Genomic DNA, 21,340 nt, shown 5'->3' with positions numbered 1-21,340 from the left:
ACGTACATTCGTCTCTCTGTGCTGTACCCTCTACTGCTGCACTCGTTCCATAGTGCCCCCCCCCCCCCCCCCGACACTCAGAGTGGAAAATGAACCTTGATACAGTGGTGGGTGAAGGATATGGTGGCAGGTGGGGACTAGAGAAGCAGAAGGAGAAATCAGAGGCACAGACATGAAGGAAATATGAATAGAGGAGAGAAGAAAGAGCAAAGAGGGAGGGAGGCGAGAGAAGGAGAGACGGATCGATTAAAACAGCAGCTTGAATCCCTGGCAGTTCCTGCTTCATACATGGCTTCTTGACCTGGATTATAGACATATACATCATTATTCAGTATACAGAGCACATCTTGTGTATGTGTGTGCCAGTGTGTCCCATGCTAAAACAATTGTACAGCCACATTATTAATCATTCATTTCTTAGTATTGTATGAAATGCTGCGATCTGGGTCTCAGCTTTAGAAGTCTACATAGGATATTGGTGCAGTAAAACTATATGAAACGTGTCTCTATTGCCTGTCACAGTTCAGTACCACAGACAGCAGCATCCTTCATGGTTTTTGTAGCTCTCTTGCCTCTCCCATTGTCAGACTATCAAATTCTCCTTTACTTTATTGTCCTTCCTTCCTTTATCTAATCTCTTTCTACTCTCTATCCCCGCTTTCTCCCCTTATCAGTACTTTTTTTTTTATGCTCATTCTCTCACTGTTCACTTTCTCATCCATGTTCTGCTCAGTCAAAGACACTGCATCCGTCTTACCAGAAGCCCTACCTTATATATCACCTCTTTCCTCTCTTCTCTACCTCTGCCTGCTCTCCCTTTCACCAGCTCTCCCTCCTACTGTCTCCCCTGTGCTCTGTATTTAACAGGACAGCCCAAGCGGACGGCTGGATGCTCTCTGCGCTTCGTTGCGTCCTATTATCTGTGCAAAAACAAAACCCACAAGCCCTCCTCCTCTCGAAAATCCTCTCGTCCTTTCACTCCTTATCCTGTCTTTCTCTGTCTCTTCTTCTGTCCCGCGCTCCATTTCTTTGCTTCTCTAGCAAAATGCTATTTCCATAGCTTTTTGCATCCTTCATAGACCTTTAATAACATGTTCAGTGCCAGGTGAAATGGCAGAATGACACTGTAAGATTAGAACAGAGATGCTGAATTTATGCTCATTTGTACGTCAAAGTCTACACAAAGATTCCACCCATTGCTGTCCCTTCTTATCCACCAAATATCTTTCTTGCTTGTATTATAAAGTAAATGTTACCATATCTAAACAATAGGTTAATGAAAAGTGCACAATATATGAAAGTACATTTCTATTAATAAAAATGCTGTGCTGCATTTGCACAAACGAATATGTATTAGCAATTATGTTGGAAATGTTGGATGTGAGTATAGTTAGTGGTTTGGCTGAATGTTAATGACATTTTGAGGTTTTATGACTGAAAAAATATAGTGTTAATTTCCTGTGTTATGACTGCAGCAAGTTTGTACATAGCTGCTTAATCATCAGTGTCACCGCCACCTAAAAGGTCAAGGGCAATTTCTCCATAATTCTGTTGAGAGTCAGGCATTTACAGTATACAGTGCTGCACGCGATGTCTCCCAGTGTGCAGTCATATCCACATCTTAGTGCATGCAAAGAAAATGCAACCAATTTTCCTTAGTAGGCTATAATAGCCACAAAGCTATATGTTTGTGCAGTGTTTTAATGTAAAGTTGTTACAGGTAAACATTTAACTGTTATGATATATATTACTGTATACCTGTACTCCCCTCCCCTCTTCCTGCATGGTACGTACTGCTTAAAGGTCTGATTTAGAACCGGACTCTGGGCACAAGCACTCACAATTTTACTTATGCACATGCGTACAAGATGCGCTGTGCATGCACCAATGGTCACCACCAGCGGAATCAAATCAGAAATGCATAGAGATCCATTATTGGTGAGGCGGAAGGGATTTCTTACCTTGCAGCAGGGGCGTAACTACCATAGGTGCAGGGGGTGCAGCTGCTATGGGGCCCAGAGCTGAAGGGGGCCCATCTTTGCTTTCAAACTAATGTTTTGCATACATTTATCACCATCAGTTGCTAAACAGGGGGCCCTTACAAACTTTTGCTATGGGGCCTACAGATATCTAGTTACGCCTCTGCCTTGCAGTCCTTGTGCCTGTCCAATTTTGACCATCCTGATTTTACAACTTTAAATCTTGGCATCATTTTTCTCTCAAAAGATCCGGCAGTGCAGATAAATCAGAATGGGTACTTGTTTCCTAGCACGGTGCCCAATCCTTTAATTGTAGTACATCTTATACAATCGCATCGCATGCAATATAGCGGCATGCAATGCGATTACATTTTTAATTGTACAAGCACCCTGATGGGTGCTTTCAATTTTAAATGCACCCCCATTGGAAACGCCACCCCCACTATCAACGCCAACCCGAAGCGTAGCGGTATGCGTCCTCCAACCTTTTCATACCCCCACTATCCACGTTGGCGTGTTGATTGTAGATAGTGTGGTGAGCCCGAAGCGTGGCACGCGCAGCCCCTCGCGGGCTCGCTGTGCCAGGGTGCTTGTACAATTAAAAATTGCATGCCATTTGCTGCCATGCAATGCTATGCGATATTTCATTGCACAAGCACTCCTGTTAATTTAACATGAATATCGCATCACACACCACTAAGTATGGTATGCGATGGGCGCCGTGCTAGGAAACAAGTACCTCAGAATGTATGTAGACAAAACAGTAACTGTGTCACTTCCTCTTTCAGGGTACATGATTGGGCTTCGGAAGATAGAAACACTACAACTCTGTTTGCAGCAGCCAACTTGTGTCCTTCTGTACGACTCATCAAGGTAATTAATGTAATGTCTACTTCTGTTTACCAATTGTATTGTATGCTTTTATCCTGTAACGAAAGGGGTGGATGGAAGCACTATAGTTATAACCACATGGACAATGGGAAGTGGCCACCTGCATCTCTACCATTATTTACCCAGCAGCTGCCAAGGTTGTAGAACGTGGATGTTACAGTTTTCTATAGGTCTCCATTGTCTTACAGATCAACAGGTGCAATATGCACACATTTGCTATCTAGAGAGATGAAGAATAAAGGGACACTTGGGTATTATTTAGGTTTAAACATAAATGTAAGAAGGGATAGTTGAAATATTGTTTATAAAGGTAAAACTATATATGTAAATTAAATAAAAATATTTTTCCTCTTTTATTTGTTATTTACATTTGACTCCATGGTGGATTTGCATCAGTGCCCTTTGAAGATTACTACACTCAGCCTCTGTGCAGCAAAAAATAGGTAGCAATATTCTAACAAATGATCTGATAATGATGTCAATAGATCAGACATCCTGAGCTGTCAGCACACAGTACAGTATGGTAGCAGATGCTGTGCGTTCCACTTCACTCCTGGGCTAGTTGATTATTTCACTTATAAAAATGGTCATTGCCCAATGCGGTTTCTAACCTACAGATCAATTCTTATAAGTGAGGTCTGATATTGTATGTGGCCTACATGCAGTGTTTCTATAGCTACCTGTAGAGCTTCTATTTACTGACCAGAACAACTTATCCTATACAGAGGTTGGGGCATAGCAGCGCCAGTGGCGTATCTAAAAGGGGTGCAAGGTGTGATGTGCACAAGGGCCTATGGGTCCAGGAAGCCCACACTGCACACCCTGCATCCATTGCTCGATTGCTTACCCCTCCTGAGCTCTCTATTGGTATCAGCATTGCTGCACAAATCACTGGGAAAATGGCAGCCAAGCATACAAAAAAAATTACAATGCACCGGTAGTCTGGGCAAATCACACATCCTGCACAGTATAAGTCTGACTCCCTTCCAGCACATGTTTTTTTAAAGGTGTTAATTTACTCTATATTTCTGACAATAAATCTGTTGTAATACCGCCATACAAAAAAAATAGTTATGTCCTGGCAAGAGACTCCTGTCAGTGCAGTGCACATATGGTAGTAAGATGCTGGCCTAAGAAAGAGTTTCCAGTACAGCAGTGTTTTTCAACCACTGTGCCGTGGCACACTAGTGTGCCTTGAGCTGTTCTCAAATGTGCCCCCAGATCTAGAGATGCCCAAACCACTTTACAGCCACCACCAGTTCAACTGTTATTTACTGGTCTTTTCTTTTCATGTAAAGGGCCAATATATTTTATTTTTGTTACCTGTGGGGACCAGTGTGATTGTTTTTTATATGGGGCCAATAGGATTGTTTTTTTCCTGTGGGGGCCTATGTGTTTTGCCCTGTGGGGATCTCATGGTGTGCCTTGGCAATTTTAAAATCTTACTTAGTGTGCCGCAAGGTAAAAAGGTTGAAAATCACTGCAGTACAGTAATAGCTTCTGCACAGCAAGGTTCGGACCTGGCAGCACCACTGCGCTTTGCAGCCACAAGGCTGCACATGCCCATAGCGAAGTCCCTTGTGCAGAGGGAGGAGAGAAGAATCCCCATAAGGGAAAATACTGTAGATAAAGATGGTCTAAAGTTGGTGTTAGCTCATGGACAACTGAAACATATCACCATCCTCTTACAGAACTGTGAGCATTACTGCAGCAAATGTGTTTTACTGACTGCATGAGATAGCGCTGATACTTATTTTGCCCTTAAATATGTCTAGTGACCATGCATATGTGCAGCAGTTGCTGAAGAAGGTTCTGGATGAGCCTTCTCTCTGTAATTTTTACAAAGTGTAGCCCATAGGCTACAGCACCATCCTCAGATAGCATTAGCTGGCAGGGTCCAAACGTCAGAATGCAGGCTTGGTAAATCTGACATGCATCCTCTATATGGGAGCTGAAGCAGCTGCCAGAAATGGAGGGATTGCAGCTGTACATCTGTAAAACCCCACTGGCACTAGGTGTGCATAACTGCAGTCACTGTGTATAGTGCATCACACTTACTTTCCTCCGGCTGACCATGGGTAAGGCACAGGTACCTGGGGGTCCCCTGAATAATCAGGAGTTTAATTACAGTTGCATTGTGGGAGTGGACTACAGGTGTCAGTGCAGCGCAGAAAGAATTGGGCACCAGGCCATCTCATAAAACAGCACAAACAGTTTATTTAACACATAGCAGGGATGAAGCAGGGAAAACTTCTTGAACCCTCTCCTCCAGCACAAAGCATAATGGTTACATCAGATCACTTATCACGCCATCTCCTCCAGCACACTAATTGTATCGGTTACATCAATGCACCTCCTCCAGCACATCACTAAATATGGTGAACAGCAGTTTATACCAGGGCATCCTGGGACCAGTAGTGCTACACATCACAGGTTACTGTCTCTCTCATACATAACAAAGACTCTTGTCAATGGGGGGCTACTCAGCATGCCGCGGTTTCAACCACTCACCCAGATACGTCCTCTCCTGAGACTCACACCTGGCACTCTTCTAGGGCACCTCTACAGGTGGGCATCACCCTCTCACTGGACTCAGTACTGCTGCTCTCACACTGCGATCTTTCTCTCTGTCAGGTGCCTTACTGGGACTGGCAGCACTCCCCACATGTGCTGTGAGGGGCTCTCACTGAGGCTGCATTCTTCTCATATTTCTCTGCAGAAAAGCACCCACAGGTGCTGCTGCTTTCTCCATAGAAGGGGTGCAACTCATGACTGCTGTTTCCAAAGCTGGGGACCATGGAAATGTGACAGCTAGCCATTCCATGGTCCCAGCAACATCCATGCACCTTCTCCTTCACTCCAGACTTCTGCTGCTTTCTGACTTAAGGCCCATACACACTAGACGACTTTGAGCTGAAAGTCGCTCACAACACCCAGTTTGAGCGGCTTTCAGCTCAAAGCCGCCCAGTGTGTATGGCCCAGCGATGAGCCGGTGAGAGCTGCTGCGCGCTCCCGCATCATAGCCAGGAAAGCCATTCATCAGCTGGTTATACCAGCAGATGAGCAGCTTTTTTGAGGATGGCTTTGCATAGCGCTGCGCTATGCAATGCCGTCCTCCCCCCCTCCGTCGGCGCCGGGCAGGGGGAAAGTCGCTCAGTGTGTATGCACTGAGCGGTTTCCCCGCAGCGATGATTGGCATCATCGCTATCCAGACATGGTGGGCATAGTCGCCCAGTGTGTATGGACCTTAACACTTCCTGTCTTCCCCCTCTGCAGGAGGCTTGCATGTGACCACTGCCTGATCTCCAAAATTCTCCCAATCAGTGCACAGGAAATAACCCTAGCTATGCATGATAAAACTAAATAGTTATTAACTCTTGCAGTACCAGGGTATTACACATCCTTCATATTTTGGGTGATACCTCATATTTGGGGGTATTCACCAAAAAAGTGTGTTTTCAGAAAGTATGCTGCAAATATTTAATGATAAATAGGCCCCATGTGTGGCACTTACTCAAAGGTTACCAGAGAAATGCCCGCAAACAGTGAGGATTGTGGAAAGTGCATAGGACAAGTGCGACTATACAGCTCGCAAATATAATTTTTTTTAAAGTGACATATTCTGGGACAGAAATATCCGAGGACATGATTAATAACCGTGATGGGCCCTGGGAATCAAGGACACTTTATAATTATGCATCATTCTGCTCATTTCACTTACCGTATGGCATTTTTTTTTTAAAGTTTCTCTTACATATTAACATTCGCTATGAGTCCTGCGTTCTTACTTTCTCATTCACTACCTTATCGCTGCTGCACCCTCTCCAGTTCTCTCCGTCTCTTTGCCCTCCGGCTGAGTGTTACACACTGTGACAGCTCTGGCTGGATGCAGTCATATAATTTACATCACTAAGCTTCTTTCCTACTCCCCCCCCCCCCCTCCTTCATTCTTTATAGGCCAGATGGGATGGTCAGTCTGTCTGCTGCTTCCCTCACATCTATCCCTGTCTTCCGTCCTGCTCATCATACTACATAGCCATAGATCATACTACGTGTACATCTCTGCCTATTAACTTTATTTAGTTTTTTCTCTTTGAATGTAATTCAAAATCTTTGTGTTTACCAATCCAAAGGACCATTGCCACACAACAACATATTTTTTGGCAAATTACACACAAAAATAGTGTAATTATACAAAACACGTGCACACACATAACACACAGGCCAAAATTTACTAAGATGGGAGTTCTATATCACATGGGATATTGCTATGGGCAACCAATCAGAATCTACTGCTTACTTATTTAGCCCCTTCTAGAAGATAATAGATAGCATCTGATAGCCCCTAGCAACATACCATGGGAAATAGAACTCCCAACTTAGTAAATTTCCCCCACAGTAACAAACAGAAGAACAAAATGTAAAATCGTTAGCTACAAAAAGACGCATTGCATGAGTGCAAATATGCAGTCTCGCTGCTTAAATACTGTTCTATGGTGCACCTTGATTTAAGGGGCAGTGCATGAATTTGTGAGGGGCAATGGTGATGTATACAGGAATACACCATCTCAGGGTAAGATTTGGGAGGAGTCTTTGAGGATGAGTGACATGCATGATTCAGAGATGTGCAATAATATACTAATGCCACAAGAGGGGTCTCGTAGGTACAAATATACATGGCTGAATTGCGCACAAATATACATGGCTGCATTACGTACAATGGCTGAATTGGGTGCAAATATACTAATATACTATACATGGCTTCAATGGGTACATACTGTATATACATGGCTGCATTGAGAACAAATAAACATGGTTTCAGTGGGTACGCATATGCATGGCTCCATTGGGTACAAATATACATGGCTGCATTGAGTGCAAATATACATGGCTGCATTGAGTGCAACGATCCATGGCTGCATTGGTTGCAACTATACATGGCTGCATTGGTTGCAACTATACATGGCTGCATTGGTTGCAACTATACATGGCTGTATTGGGTACAAATATACATGGCTGCATTGAGTGCAAATATACATGGCTGCATTGAGTGCAACGATCCATGGCTGCATTGGTTGCAACTATACATGGCTGCATTGGTTGCAACTATACATGGCTGCATTGGTTGCAACTATACATGGCTGTATTGGGTACAAATATACATGGCTGCATTGGGTGCAACTATACATGGCTGCATTGGGTGCAACTATACATGGCTGCATTGGTTGCAACTATACATGGCTGCATTGGTTGCAACTATACATGGCTGCATTGGGTGCAACTATACATGGCTGCATTGGGTGCAACTATACATGGCTGTATTGGGTACAAATATGCATGGCTGCATTGGGTGCAAATATGCATGGCTGCATTGGTTGCAACTATACATGGCTGCATTGGTTGCAACTATACATGGCTGCATTGGGTGCAACTATACATGGCTGCATTGGGTGCAACTATACATGGCTGCATTGGTTGCAACTATACATGGCTGCATTGGGTACAAATATACTGTACGTGTTCACGGAACATTATTTAAATTTGTTCATCTAGTGGAACCCCTGACATGCTGATTGTTCCAGCCGCACACATTTCCCCTCCAAGGTTATTTGAATTTGGTGAATTAAATTGATTTATCAATTCAGAACTTGGTGAGCCCCCAGAAGAAAGGCTACATAGAGCAGCCCTGCAGGAGGAGCAAGAAGAAAGTTAGTCACATTGGTGGTAGTGTAGCTCTAATACAAATGACAAGGTCTGTATTATATACGCCATGCCGTGCAAGGTGGCTGCCGTAAGTGAGCTGCCAGTACCTGAGCAGATCTGCTAATACTCGGTGTCTTTTCTTGGCAAAAATCGTAATGCAATATATCACAACGCAATGCAATATTGTGTATGACTGAGGGACCAATTCAGACCTGCTCCCTGGGCTGTGAATGTTTGGAGCCCAGTGAGCGGGTAGCCAATGCACCGCCAAATGCCCCCCTCCCCCCCCCCCACACACACACAGCACTCACCCCTACGAATGCATATGCAGTTGTGCACATGGGGGAAATCATTCATCGTCAAATTCTTTTATCCCCTGAGAGAGCCAGGACTCACTCACCGCTGCCCAGGGCCGGATTATAATGGAGGCACAAGGGGTCAGTGCCCCTGGGCCCCCCACTAGCTAGGGGCCCCCTGTGGTTGACATGTATTTTAAAAAAAAAACAATTATTTTTTTTTTTTTTAGCTAAAGGTTTTGTGCATGGGAGTGGGGTAGTGCTGCAGCTTCACCTATCTGCCAATGTGACAATGATTAATGGTGCTGAGCATCAGGAGCCAAGGCACACTGATTGCACAAGTGTGCAGTGCATTACTGGGAGTTGACTAAGTTCCATGACACTTTAAACCAGAGGGCAGAGGCTGAGAGGCTTGTGCTGAGCTCTAATTGGTGGAGCTCATTACATGCTCATGGAGAACAGCAGCAGCAGCTTAGTCATGGGAGGGTTTTTAATCAGAGGCAGCACTAGGACTGTGAGGTCTCCTACAGAATGAGGTGCAGAGAAACAAACACAGGCTTTTCTTATGGTATGTATGTGTGTGTGTGTGTGTGTGTGTGTGTGTGTGTATGTGTATATATGTATATATATATATATATATATATATATATATATATATGCAGTTACCCATTGACCAAGTTTATACTGCCTTTACTCTGTGTTTTGACAGTGTAATATTCTTCCATGCAGTGTGCGACCAGTAATGACAAGTGCAAGGGGGCCCCCCTGGCTAAAGTACCCCGGGCCCCCTGAAGGCTTAATCTGGCACTGCCGCTGCCAATGCTGTGGGGAGAAGCTGCGAATCCCTCCCAATGGCTTGGGAATGTCTGTTTTCTGGGGGACGCATAGAAAAGCAGCCCCACACCCCCAAATGTCTGCAGGGCATCGATCACCCTTCATGCAGCGTTCAAAGGCTAGCGTACCGTACGCATGGTCGCCGACCATCGAATGATTTCTCTCCCCATTGGTAATAAGTCAGTCTGACTTGTAATTTAGGTCTTTTAGGGGGATATTACAGGTTGAGTATCCCTTATACGAAATGCTTGGGGAAACAAGCTTTTTGGATAAGGGATTTTTTTGGATTTGGGAATATATAGAGGAGATGCCGCTGGAGAGGATCCCGGAGGCCGCCGTGGACTTTGGGGGATGAGGTAAGTATGAAAAAAAGGGGCGGGGAAAATACAAAACCCCCAAAATATTATGAAAAACCATGGTTTTATCTGATCAGGACGGCATTATATCATTATATACCTGGACATGGCCTTGTATTATATACCTGGACAAACAAATGTCTTATGAACTGTATTTTATTATAAAACTCAAGTTCTACAAGGTAGCATTACCATAGTGCTACTGATTAATGGATTTTATACTGAAGCACAGTATAATTGCTTTTTAATCATATATATATATGCACATATAGCAACACATTTAGATCCTTTTGAAATGATATTGTTTAATTATTATGCTACACTTCCCGCTAAACCAATAGGGGAAGAAGCTCTTTATTTTGGGGGGTTATGGCTCTGCTGTCTCTATGTGTGTATGTTGTGTCTTCTCCCCCCCCCCCCCCCCCCCCCCCCCCAAAGTCTCCTTCTCTCTCCTCTCATCTAACTCTGCTTTCCTGTATCTCCAGTGTCACTACCAGTAGACATTAGATCCTCTCAGACTGATCCATCCTCTATTAATCCTCTGATCAATAGTAGCATCAATCACCTTCTATACCCCAGTGCTTCCCTGGTTCATGGGATAATTAACTTCTTCCTTACTGGTCCCTCAGACTTTTACCAGAGCACCTATTTGGCTGCAGGTAATAGGCCTTGCTGCATGACTACTTCTAGCTGTAGCAGTCTTGGTACGAGAACTAGATATAACTTACTGTTATACTGCTGGCATCCTTACCGTATCTCGGCTATACATGTGCTGGAATACATATAGCTGCAGATCTGGAACATCTTTTGGTCTGGTCCCATATAGTATTATTCTATAATGGATATGTAGTTTTATTCTATTCTTGACTGGTTATTGAACTATATAACTTGCCATTATGTTTTAATATTCAAATCACAACATACATTACGAGAACATACATGTCCTGGCACAATGCTACATGGCACTGCCTGGCGATACAGGCTGGCAATGGTAAGACAATTCTTCCCCAGTGAGCCTTTGGTGCATTGCCGCTTGCCTGGTTGGAAACCACTGACCTATGGAATACAGTTTACCACCCTAAGACTGGCACAATGGCAAGTGTATCCTTGAGCTTGTTTTGGCAAATGCTGGAGGACTTCACATTTCTTACAACACAGGTTCTCAAACTCGATCCTAAGGACCCCACACAGCGCATGTTTTCCAGGTCTCCTCACAGAATCGTCAGTAAAATAATTAGCTCCGCTTGCTCCACTAAAATGTGTCAATGAGTAATGAATGCACTACCTGCCGGGTGACCTGGAAAAAATTAAATGTGTGGGGTCCTGAGGACCGAGTTTGAGAACCCCTAGCTTACACCACCACCAATTTATACCTGCATATGGTGGTTGCTTTCTCTTTTTTGAAAGATTTTTTGGTACTTGTGTAGTTTCACGGCGGCACTTCCGTACTCAGCGTAGTGTCCCTGTCAGAATACAGAGTCAGCGTAGTGTCCCTGTCAGCATCAGCGTTGTGTTCCTGCAGCCAGTGTAGTCAGCGTCCCTGTCAGCATCGTGTTCAGTGTCTTGTTCCCGCAGCCAGCATAGTCAGCGTCCCGTCAGCATAGTCAGCTTGTGTCTGCGACTGTGTTTACTTTCGCGCCTAACTGGAGCTTACGCAGTTAGCGTAGTCAGTTAGCGTAGTCAGTCAGTTAGTGTAGTTACGCAGTCAGCATTGTGTCACCACTTATTACATTGTGTGGGTTATGGCTGCCGATCCATTGTGTTCCTGAGACACCCCCACTCGCCACGCCAGCCTGAAGGGTGGCGAGTGCAGCAAGCCCCCCAGGGGAGGACGCAGTATGCATCCTCCCGACCTGTTCATACCCCCACTATCCACGTCCGCGTGGAGTTTATTATATAAAGTGTGGCGAGCACAGCGAGCCACCGCGCCTCAAGCATTGTGGGCACAGAGGAAACCGTGCTGGAAGCGTGGCGAGCTGCGCTCGTCACGCTTCGGGCTGGTGTGGATAGTGGGGGTTTGAAAAGGAGGCATTTGCCAGTATGTAACATGGAGCACTGGCAAATGCGTCCTTTATTGTGCATGAGACGCACTTTTGCCCACACACCCCCTTTGTGCACGAGACACACGTGCTACCGAACCCCTAACCCTGACCCTCTCTCTGAAGCAGACACAGAGAGGGTTGCCACACCCTGCCGCACAAAATACTGAGACGCACAAGCGCATGAGACACTGGTGCGTCTCAGGCAGATGGAGCGCCTCTCCGCTGGCACCCACATGATCACCTCTCTGCCGGCGCCCGCCAACACAGGGGATCTGGCGGTTAGCGGCGCTGTGTGACAGGCGCTCACTGGGCTTGCCAGGGACACCAGGGACAGAGCTGCACTCACGGGGACACTACGCAGGGCTCCGCGGGGACACTATGCTGACTACGCAGGGCTCCGCGGGGAACTACGCTGACTATGCTAGGCAGCCAGTGGGCTACGCTGGCAACGTAGCGTAACGTGGTGCCGTGAAACTACACAAGTATCGATTTTTTTTATTGAAGCATCATCTAAGGTATGTACATGTCACAAAGTTTTACAAATGATATAAGAATTAAGAGTAACAAATAATAGACATGTAGATTAAGCAAAGTACTAGCCATAGATTTATATTTACAAGTTGTTCTTCAAGTTGTTGTACATCACCATTATTAAGTAATAGATAACAAAGAATAAAATAAAAGACAAAAATTGGTTACAATCTATGTCCTTACATAATTGTGTGCGTATATGTGTATAGATAGAAAGAGAGATCATAGGTTTGCCAACTGGACTCGAGGGCCTAAAGATGAGACCATTAACGGAGAGGAGAATTACAAAGTTGTTAAGTATGCAACAGACATCACAACACAGTTAGGTGAGTCTGTGATCACAGCTGATCATTGAATGAATCCAATGTGCACAGCATCTAAACAATGTATTGCCTTGAGCCTGGGGTAGCACTTGGCACGCCCCCTAAATGAAGAAAACTGGGTATCGGACTGAGCTCCGCCCCCTTTTCGGGCAGCCATGGTTCCGCTGTGCAAAAGCTCTGACTACTGCAATTCAAAAGTTTAGAAATATGTAGATAGATAAATATGTCATCAGATAGGTGGTGTGGCTAGTAAGTCCATGGGGTGACATTCAGCAATATAGGATTCCAAAAGGAAATTAAATCTCCCCAACCAAAAAGGTAGTGGCGCCCCTGGTCAGCATGAATACCTAGACAAAAAAATAGGCCCCCTTCCACCCCCAATGGTATGCAAAATGCATGAAAAGTCCCTCTGTACAGTATTTAGGCTGTACACTTCCATCCCCGTGTCCACCTATTTAATATTATAAAATGAGCCATAGGCCAAAGATTGGAACCACTCAGCATATGCAAAAGCTATTCTGATTTACTGCGCATGCACAGTAATAAAATGCACTTTTTGCACTTGGACTTGCAACTTACTTTACCTGAACACCAGTAACTTCACATCCAGAGCCAATATGATGGAAATAACCATGTTATATTACAACTTCTATATTGCTAGCATTTCAATGCATACTGACACTAGAAATAACAGGTTGTACCCGTCTTCCTAATTGCTATGACCCACTCTGTAAGAAAGATGACCAGCATGAGCAGAGGTGGCTCAGACATGTTCTACAACAAAATGGTTACTTGTGCAAATATCAGTTTATCAGTACATTTTCCTGATTTTCTCCAGAACAATGTAAAATGTCATGATGTGGATGGGATGTAAGGGTTAATGTCTAGGCAGTAGTAGGTGAAGGGTTAATCTTGGTAAATTGTTTTACTGAAGCTGCTCAGTGAAGCAAAATATTACAGAAGAAATCAATATCTCTGTGTGTGAGTGGTATATAGATATGTCTGTGTGGCTGTCTATAGATATATCTATGGATGTGGTATACAGAAATATATCTGTGTGACAAGTGGCAATGTATTTTTATAATTTATGTAAAATACAACAAAACCTGACACATCTTCTGCAGTGATATAAGCAAGAATTAACACATATACAGTATATAGCATCAAAGGAACACAGCTATATGTAGTGCAACATAATTGGCTACGGCAGTAGCGATACGTATATGATTACAAATAGATCCAGATACACATTTTTGTCACCATGCCCATAATCTCCCCCAGACAGTCCTTTCCTGTCAATCACTCTGCTTCTAAGTCCTCACTGCAAGCTTGATTGCACAGATCGGCTTCTGAAAATCTTGTGACAGGTGGGGCAAAGGGGATTTTAAGATTCTGAGAATCCACTTCCTGTGTCCCCCTAGTCTTTCTGATGAAAGTAACAGCCAGTGCAATGTGGAAATGTGTCCCGGCACTGAGATAGCCTGTCTAATCCAGGGCAAGGGAAACAGTGGCAGCTCTCCAGTGCAAGGACGTTTTACAATGGGCAGTGCCATGGAAGTGGCATTTTAAACTTTACGCTGGACCAGCAGCCAATAATAAATGAACACAGTGGGTGTTCAAAAATGTTGGGCAGCCAATGAAGCCAATCAGGGCCCACGGCGTCACAACTCGGCTTGCCTCCAGTGTGTGTGATCAAAATTTGGCAATAGTACAATGGCTGGGAAAGAAAATGCCCAGAGAAGATATCTTGTGACTGCAGAAGAGGCCATCAGATCAAAAGAAAAGATTCCCGTCACTGGCTTAAGCAGAAAAAAGTACAGGCCAGCCTGAGGAGCGCAGTTGAGGACCAGAGAGTGCTGCAGTGGGCGAATGTAAAAGCGCTAACAAAGCTCCCCATTCTGTACAGGTAGACCCCCACATTGACCCTTGTGTACCCTGGGGTCACAGTTAGTCAGTAAGCCTGTGGCACAATAGGAAGGTGCCTCTGCTCTATGGATTTAAGTGACCTTGCCAAGTGAATCAAGTGATCTGGGCACTAGGCCCAGATCATTTACAATTGCCCTTGGGTGGGCAGACTTAAAAGCATGGGCCCCATCAATAAGTGACTCTGGGCATTAGGCCCAGACCACTCCAACAGATCCACAATTAGTTAGGCCAAAAAGGCCTGAGATTCTATACCTGGAATTCTAAAACTATTTTTCTCTGTCAGACAATAAAATGTATTACAGGACCCCAGTAAGTTACCATAAAATGCTGCAACACATGTAGTCAGTAGACCGCACATGCACAGCACAAAACAGAAGGCAAGTCACTGCTAATGCAATCACTTCATTTTCTAGCATGAGCTCCTGTAGGTGTATCTGCCCTGCATGTGTTTTTTATATATTCATTAGAATGTTAAAGCTTATATCTGCTGTAAAGGCTTTGGGGATGGCAGTGGATTACATGGGGATGGCAGTGGATTACATGGGGAGGCAGCGAATGGCAGAAAGAGGCAGTGAATGACATGGAAAAAATTGTGGTAAATGAGGCATACTTTGGCAAGGAGAAACTTATCAAATAATAGAGCTGCTGACAAGCTTTCTTCATCACTGTATCAACATGAAAAGTCCAGGAGGTGGGTGTGGCATGGCGGTCCAACAATCGGGATCCTGACGGTCAGTATCCCGACATCGGATTCCCACATGCCGGTGCTCAGACAGGGGGGAGAGCGCAAAGAAGCCCCTTGCAGGCTCGCTGCACTTGCCATGCTGCAGGCTCGGTGACTTGCTTCGCTCGTCACAGGTTCTATTCTCCCTCTATGGGGGTTGTAGACCCCCACAAGGGAGAATGGACCCTGCCAGTCGGGAACCTGACTGTCAGGCATTTAAAAAATCGGGATTCAGATGTCGGAGTACTGACCATCGGAATCCCAACTGTCGGGCAGTCATCCGGTACCCCCAGGAGAGATCCTCATGATGCAAACAACGAGGAACCTAAAGTTGCTAACCCTTTCAAACTTGATATCTCCGATAAAATTGGTCTATGACCATCTCCTTGATGTTTCCTGTAGTCCACAATCATCTCTTTTGTTTTGCTGACATCGAGAGAGAGGTTGTTATCTTGGCACAATCCAGTTAGTGCCCTGACCTCCTCTCTATAAGCCGTCTCATCCAGCTGTAGGTCTTCCCTAACTGTTCAAAACATTTCATGATAAGTGAAGTAAGTGCTACTGGGTGGTAATCATTTAAACAAGGTATGGGCACAATGGTTGATGTTTTAAAGGAAGTTGGAACCACCGACTGACACAGGGAGAGATTGAAGATGTTAGTAAACACCATTGTCAGTTGCTCAACACACACTCTGAGAACCCTGAGATGCCATCCTGCCCAGGGGCTTTGCATAGACTGACCCCTCTGAAGGACCTTCTCACGTCCTCCGTTGTCAAAGTCAGCGTGACAACTCTTCGATCAGTCATTGGATGGTTGATGGGCACTGTGTTAGCCATATCAAACGGAGCATGAAAGTTATTAAGCTCCTTGAAAACGTTGCGGACAGTTGAACAGGCTCTTGTCCCTTTTATAGTCTGTGATACAGCGTAGTCCATTCCACATACGTCTGGGGTCAGATCTAAAATTGGATTCCACTTTGGTCTTATATTCCCTGTTTGCCGCTTTAACGAAGGTCATATCTGCTTTATAGGCCTCAGGGTCCCCTGAATTTAAGGCTGTAGACCGCACTTTAAGTTTAGTTAGAGCTTATTTCCCCACTCCACTGGATTATGTATGTGCAGTTTTTAATTTTGGGAACAATGTCCTCAATGCACTTGCAAATATAGACAATGACAGAGTCTGTGTATTTATTTATGTTGCCATCAGCTGCGTCCTCAAACCTCCTCTGCATCCCTACTCCATCTGTATACCATTCTAGAAACTAGTTTTCCCTGCTTTAATTTCTGTCTAAGTAGGGAGGAGAAGAATAGAGCAGTGGCCTGTCTTACCAAAAGCAGGGTGAGGAAGTCATTTGTAACTATCTTTAAATGAGGAGTAACAATGATCTAGAGTCTGCTCACCCTGGTTGCAAAGGTGATGTGCTGATAATAACTCGGGAGGACCTCCTTCATATTGGCTCTATTAAAATCACCCAGGACAATAGACGCCTCAGGAAATTAGTTCTCTAAGCTACACACAATCCCATATGGCCCATCCAAGGTTAGTGATTTACCAGCCTGTGGAGGGATGTAAACAACTGAAGGGACAACAGAACTGAACTCGCATGGCAGATAGAAGGGTCTCACTTTCATGGCTAGCAGCTCCAAAAGTGGGGTGCAGTGAGTTTTCAGGACACAAACATCCGTAGCCCAAGAAGAGTTCACCATAAAGCACCCACCTCCTCCCTTTGACTGATGATTCCGTCATTCTGTCATGCTGGTAGACAGCGAACCCCTCCACTGCAACGCGCAGTCAGGTACGTTAGTCTCTAACCACATCTCGGTAAAGATAAGAACACAGCAGTTCCTAATGTCGCATTGGAGGTTGATCCATGCATGAAGCTCGTCCAGTTTGTTATCAAGTGACTGCACATTCGCTAACAGAATACTAGGCGGGGGTTGCTGTTCCTCTGTTGTATTCTGCAGAAGGTGCTGGAATGCCTGCCTCTTTTTGTTCTCCTCCGTCGACCGGTACGGAGGTAAGCAAGGGACCCAGTGAAATACGTGATCCATAGCTACACACAGATCCAAAAGTGATTGGCGGTCATACCTAATAATAGTTTGCTGAGTTTGCTTGATTTGCTGAGTCACGAAATTCTCATCAGTGCAGCCATTCTGTGGAAGTCACAGCACACATCACTGTCAGTATGTTGCCTGTGTGTGACCTGTTCACTATGCAGATAAACACTGCCGCCACTCCCCCTCTGCCGCACTGATCAAGATTGCGGATGTGTACACTAACACATCCCCTTGCAAGCTCCCGAATGGGAGAGAAATCACTCAATGGTCACTCACCATTGAATGCATTATCTACTGTTCTCTAATAAAAGTCAGCCTGGACCAACATTTCCAGCGCCCGCTATCCGCTGAGCAACACAGTGATATATATAGCAGCAAAGGAACACAGTGATCTATAACAGACAAGTAACACAGTGATATATAGCAGGAAAAAGTGACACAGTGATACAGTATATAGCAGAAAAGTAACTGATATACAGTATAGCAACAAAGGAATACAGTGTTCTATAGCAGCAAAGCATTATAGTTATATATATAGCAACAAAGCAATAAAGTGATATATAAGAACAAAGAAACAAAGTGATATATAACAATAAGGATCACAGTGATACAGATGGAACTGCTCTCTTCCATCCAGGGGGCTGGTGGTCGGATTGCCAACCGCCAGAAGGAGGACACGCGTGCATTCCCTTCAAACGATGGCTCGCCGAAGCGGAGACAGGCAGGGTTCGCATCCCCCTAGATGCAGCCCAGGCTAAGCGTGCACCTACAGGTGATGGCATGACGCAATCACGTCACTGCACATCGCCCCATCTTCTCTGAGGCAGGCTTTGATGGACAGTTAGGGGATGAGGTAAGTGATGGGGCTGGGGGCTGAGGATGGAATTGTTCTGTAGCTGAAGTAGGTGAGGGGCTGGGGACTAAGAATGGTGATGTGGCTGGGGGCTGGAGACAGTGATTGGGCTAAGGATGGTGATGGGGCGGAGGAGGTAATGGTGCTGGGGGTAAAGGTGATGTGGCTACATATGGTGATGGGGGTGTGTTTGAGGAAGGTGATGAGGCTGTGCATGAGGGACGTGATGGGGCTGAGGATGTGATTTAGGATGTAGCTGAAAAAGGTGAGGGAGGCTGTGACTGAAAAGGGTGAAGGAGCTGTGGCTGAGGAAGTTATTGAGTGCTGTGGCTGAGCAACATGATGGGGCTGTGGCTGAGGAGAGTGTTGAGGGGCTGATAATATGACAAGGGCTGAAGATGGAGATGAGGTGATGATGGCCCAGGGGTGGTAGGGCATGGGACCCTGTATGAATGAAGCAATGTTTTAGGTGAAAAGTGCTACCAACCAAAATAGGAGTATAAGTTATGGTAGGGTCTTAGATATCATCAGCACATGAAAGCTATAATGACAAATTCAACCATAAGCCCAATATCTCTTTCACATATTATTTACATTTGTATGATTGTTTATTAGAGCTGGACAAGTACAAGCACCTGCACAACAATAATATGAAATGATTACAGAGCCATTTCCTGGCTGAAATTAATTATGTAGGAACTCCACCCAGAGCAGAAAATCCATTATCAGATAAGGGAGCATAGGTGGCGTGTGCTAATGGGAGATGTCTGTATCTCTATAGAGCTGCTATTGAAATGACTGACTTCAGATTGTGGCCATTTACAGTATGTTTTTTGGCAGCTGAAAGTACTGCTTTGTTGATTCTTACATCTGGACCATGTAGATTGTAATACATAAAAAGCAGTTTGCATTTGCCAGAAGGCCCTAATGCTCTATTTAAATTGGTAACCACACTAACATGAGCAGTCCAAGTCATCACATGTATTAAGAACTTATTTCATCTTGGAAACTACAGGAATTTGGCTACTGGCTTTTTTTCTTTATACCCAATGAACCTTTCAGTTAGCATCTGTTGAGCGTTGGACTGAGACATGAAGGGCCCACCAGGAAATTGCAGTGGGAGGAGCCTATAACCTATAAATTGGACCCTCCCACCTTCCACACGGCCTATCCGTAACTCGCCCCTGCATACTTACGCTCAGGATACTGTCAGTCTGGATTCTGGCGTCAGCCTTGAGAATGATGTTGGTATTCTGATGCCGGTGTTCTGACTGCCAGTGTGGATTCCAGCCCCAGGATTTCAGCTAGGGGCATCCCGACTGCCGGCATCCCAACCAGCGGTGTGTTAACCGCATACCTATAATTTGGGTGCACAGCCTGATACCCAGAGCAAAATTTACTAAGTCAGCTAAATCACAACTCGGCTGGTTACGAATGTAAAGCCGTATACAGTATTTACTAAGCTGACATGCTGAAACTGCGGATCAGTGAGATCTGTGCCATGCTTTCTGTATGTCGAAGTAAAAGAAATAATAAAAAAAAAAATAGCACAGTTTTCCCCTTCCTAAGCATAACCAACCCTGAGTTCTTTAAGCTGGTGCTGGTTCCAAATATACAGTGGAAAAAAAGACATGGGGCGAGATTAATAGGATGCAATTTTTTTAGAAAAAAAAGTCAGAATTCACATGTGAAAAAGTGCAGTTTTTAGTAACGAAAATAGGCGATTTTTAGTAATAATAATGTGCGATTAGACATGAAAGTGTGCGATATTTTTTTTTTTTAAATTGAGTAATTTTTATTGAATTTGACAGAAAAAAAATTAAAATAAAAACTAACATAGACAGTAATGCTATGACAGAGACATATACCAGGTATGGCGTATCCATATACATAAGATAAATAAGAGTTTACCTACACAATCACGCCCATAGGTATAAGGATATGGAGAGCAAGTATCGACCAATCATGACAAAAAATAAGAGCACAATCACCCGGAGGCGCCATCCAGGCTCTCGTGGACATCAGAGTGGAAAAGGGCACAAATGTGAAGTCATAGTACATGGATATGCGTTTAAACATTAACGTATTACACCATATATGGAAAAGGATAAAAGATTAAACACAAAACTGCCAATAGTCAGTTGCACTACTGTCCAAAATATAATGCCCCCCCCCCCCTCAATCTACAAAACCTACATATAACCCAAGATACTAAGAAAGCAAAACCACCCACAAAAAACAAAAGCAAACCCCCCTATAACCCCCCCTCCCCACCCTGTATAACCTGACCCCCAACCTAGGCATACCTGGATCCCACCCCCCACCCCCCCCCTTTAAACATTTACATATACTGTACATACCATTCCACTGCACCTCACCCTGCACTGACTGCCGGGTGAGCCGGCTCCCCTCGCACTGACTGTGGGGTGTAACGGCTTCCTCCACAATATTGACAGTGGGGAATCTTGCTGTCATAGTGCTATAGAGGCACTCAGCCCCGATTGGCTGAAAGCGTCTCCATGGAGACTCCATGTGCACCTTTGAAAAGTATACCCCTTATTGCTTGTTTTTCTGTTAACTTGTTTGAGGTATGGGTGACACCTTTAGGGGTTTATATTTCAGGCCGCATTTGCGCCATCTACAGTTTCTGTATATTATTATTTACTCATACGTGCAGCACGTATGATCTATCTGAATTGCATGCAACAGTGTACATCGCAGGTGCTTTCTTAGCACCTGTGATGTATCGTATCCGATCAGGGATGTAGGCTTATAAGTGTATGCCAGGGGTGCTGCACTGCTGGCATACACATGCTAAATTGAG

The 21,340-nt window shown here is 44.7% G+C and overlaps 1 protein-coding gene across 2 annotated transcripts in view; it reads left to right on the top strand.

Moving 5' to 3' along the window:
* Positions 1-21,340, top strand: part of LINGO1 (leucine rich repeat and Ig domain containing 1) — a 279,177-nt gene that overhangs the window by 224,982 nt on the left and 32,855 nt on the right. For both annotated transcript variants that reach the window (XM_083183619.1, XM_083183620.1), the window contains one exon: positions 2,768-2,852. The gene's annotated coding sequence lies outside the window, so the exon portion shown is untranslated. The remainder of the gene's footprint in view (positions 1-2,767; positions 2,853-21,340) is intronic.

This window comes from Crinia signifera, chromosome 4 (assembly GCF_055691185.1).
Source record: "Crinia signifera chromosome 4, ASM5569118v1, whole genome shotgun sequence".
Classification (NCBI taxonomy): domain Eukaryota; kingdom Metazoa; phylum Chordata; class Amphibia; order Anura; family Myobatrachidae; genus Crinia; species Crinia signifera.
This window is presented reverse-complemented; position numbering and strand designations above follow the sequence as displayed.